Raw genomic sequence first — 3,233 nt, forward strand, 5'->3', positions numbered from 1 at the left:
AAGAGTATAGCAAGCTGTATTCACCGCCTCATTCCAGAATTGGACAGGAAGCTTAGAATCAGCGAGCATTGTACGTGCAGCTTCAATCAAGGTTCGATTCTTTCTTTCGGCAACACCATTCTGTTGAGGTACATAAGGTGCACTGTATTATCTATGAATTCCTTTGTGAGCACAAAAGAAATCCAAGACAATGTTTTTGAATTCAGTACCATTATCACTTGGGATTCTCCTCACCTTTTGTTTGTAAAGTGATTCGATCTTGGTGATAAGGTTTTGTACCAAAACCGGTGTTTGATCTTTCGAACTCATAAATAACACCCATGAGTATCTTGAATAATCGTCAGTCACCACAAGACAATACCAATCCCTAGAAATACTCGCACGATTCACAGGACCAAATAAATCCATATGAAGTCGTTCAAGAGGAGTATTAACGGAATTTAATAATTTAGAAGGATGTGTCTTCTTCCTCTGCTTGCCATTTTTGCATGCAACACAGTGATCGGATAATTTAAAAGTCTTCAATGAGACACCCTCCACTAAATCATTAGCCATCAAATAATTCATCTTTCTAACATATATGTGACCCATTCTAAGATGCCATAGAATCGAGTCTTTCTCGGTTTCTTTCGAGACAAAACATATTTCAATCGATGTGGATATCTTAGAGGTCATGTTTAAGACATAAATATCATTCGATCGTGGTTATCGCATGACAACCATGTCCTCGGGAATAACATAACCCGGTTTCAAGATAAGACATTCTTTGTCTGTAAATATCGTTGTGTACTTTTTATCAAAAATCTGCGATACACTTAATAAGTTATGATCCACTTTATCACAATAATTTACTTTTTCAAACGTGATGTGACCATTTGAAACTTCACCCTCTTATGTGATCATGTCCCCAGAATTCCAGCAAATGCCACATACCCCCTTGAATATTTCTCACGTTGATTAATAGGTTAATATTCCCAGTGATATGACGAGAACATCCACTATTCATTATCCAGTTTTCACCAGACACAGTCTTGGATGTACCCTACACACAAAATAAAGATGATTAGTTCAAAAAGGCAGCCCATGCCTCAGTCTTGGGCACCTTTTGGTTTTCTCTTTGATAATTAATTTTAACAGAATTCAACTGTTGTTCAGCCACCTGTGAATAAGTTATAGGCTTCCTAGACTTTTGTCTTAAGTAAGCTGCTTGAACAATGTTTGAATTCGTGTTTCTACAAATTGGCTCATGCAGGACAAATTTTGGTTTAACCTGACCATGTGTTTCATTAACATGAATAACCTTCCGAGGATTCACATTAGAGAACATAATATGAGTATCATAGCACACGACGCAGGTCGTTTCAGAATCTCCTTTACCAATGAAATTGGCTTAGAGTTGTCCTTAATAAAAGGATGAAGATTCTGATAGCTCTTCTGACTACAATTTCTCACTACATGACCATGTTGACCGCAAAGCAAACAGCTTTGCATGTCTACACGATGATGTTGAGAGGTAGTTGGAATGATTGACGCAGAAGTTTGATGATGACTCACATTCTTGGTCATGCTTTAGAAAACTCATCAGATAATTCAGACTTCTTTTTCAAGTAGAAATCCAAATTAGAACAATTCGAGAAACTTTTCAACGTATCTGTCCCAGTTGACTTCACAAGTTTAATTTTATTAGCTTATTTTAAAACTTGTTTTGCTTTCGTCAATGGATCAGATGGAACTGATGTTTTTGCTTGAGCATATTTACGTTCAAGATCTTGAATCTGTGACATTTCATTGATAAAAACACTCTCAATTAACGGGTCAATGAAGAAAAAACATTCAGGTCCCAACCTATTTTGACTATAACAGAATACCCATTCTGCTACAAACCATGCTTAAATCTTATGTGAGATGGATATGCAACTTTGATAAGAAACTACTAACCATTGGATCAGGAGCATCTTCTTGTTTGCAAATGATCCTAGGGACACCAATTTTATAACAGTAGCCACTTGTGTAGCTCATTTAGAGTAACATTTTCACGTGCCACCAACTTCCCGTACAATGATCGAGCAACGAGAGTTTTTACGTCTTGTCGGTCTCATCACTTCCGTCCGCCTTGAAGGTTGCAGAACGACCTTAATGACCATATAAAAAATTGCTTTCACATTCAAATAATGAAGTTTAATTCAAATAGAAATAAATGCCTTTTTTATTTCATTTATTTACTTGTTGAGTTTTCGAGCTGCATTCAATGTACACAGCTACACCAATTTTTTCCTAAATTGCTCACCCTAATAAACATAAAATACATATAATTATTAATAAATAAATAAAATGTTATGTTATATAAATTATAAATGACAAATATATATATATCTACATATATAATTACAAATATATAAAAATTTTAATAATAATAAACTGAAAACGAGCCGAGCTCGAGCTTGAAAAACAACTCACAAGTCGATGGTTATATAAACATACCCTCCATATACATGGCAGTTCCCTAAATTTATTAGTCCAATGGTGGTCAGAAAGAGAAGCCGTGATACTCCATATCCATTAGTAGCACTCCTGTTTACTTCATATAAAAACAAAAAAGTAAATAGTTCATATTTTCAAATAAAAAAAAGTAAACATCTTTCATGTATCAAGAGAAGTAACCTGATGTTCAAATAATAAAAAAAAAAAAAGTAAACGTCTTTCATGTATCAAGAGAAGTAACCTGATATTATGCTTCAACGAGGATGAATTTTAATGGAAATGGTTGTTGAGACCTAGTATATGATCCTCTTAAGTCCAAATAACAAAGAAATTATAAAACTACATTATTACAAGAAGAATTGTACCATCTTTTAATAAGGTGATGTAGGGGGTTTATATATATTTTAACGAATCCATATGACTTTCAACCAGTTCATGTGAACGTAAATGAACATAAACTAATAAACACACTCACTTTCTTAAAGAACCAAGCGGGTGAGGTTAACAGAAAACCCTTTGACTGTTGCTTAGAGTTTTGGCTTTCGCAATGGGGTTAGAAGGCGGTGCATTGAGTAAGAACACAAGGCAAGCGTTCAACAGTTCTTGGCAGAGATTTGCATCAACTAGAAATCAAGTTGTAACTTTTATCATTTGGTTTCTAATGTAAACATTTGTTTGGTTATACATCTTTAAAATTTTTTGTATATGTATTTATTTGATTTCACTTCACATATTCATTTCGGTCATACATT

At 34.3% G+C, this 3,233-nt stretch overlaps 1 long non-coding RNA gene across 2 annotated transcripts; it reads right to left on the bottom strand.

Moving 5' to 3' along the window:
• Positions 1 to 1,813: 1,813 nt before the first annotated feature.
• LOC143569850 (uncharacterized) lies at positions 1,814 to 2,771 on the bottom strand. Of its 2 annotated transcripts, XR_013141806.1 has the most exons (4): positions 2,723 to 2,771; positions 2,482 to 2,578; positions 2,224 to 2,288; positions 1,814 to 2,132 (listed from the first exon to the last, which is right to left on the bottom strand). It is a non-coding gene; the product is annotated as an uncharacterized LOC143569850 (long non-coding RNA). The 2 variants fall into 2 exon arrangements; XR_013141805.1 differs by having other exon boundaries at positions 1,814 to 2,288.
• Positions 2,772 to 3,233: the final 462 nt, after the last annotated feature.

Source organism: Bidens hawaiensis, unplaced genomic scaffold (assembly GCF_021521415.1).
Source record: "Bidens hawaiensis isolate Kalapana, Puna unplaced genomic scaffold, B.hawaiensis_p1.1 tig00024672_1, whole genome shotgun sequence".
Lineage (NCBI taxonomy): Eukaryota > Viridiplantae > Streptophyta > Magnoliopsida > Asterales > Asteraceae > Bidens > Bidens hawaiensis.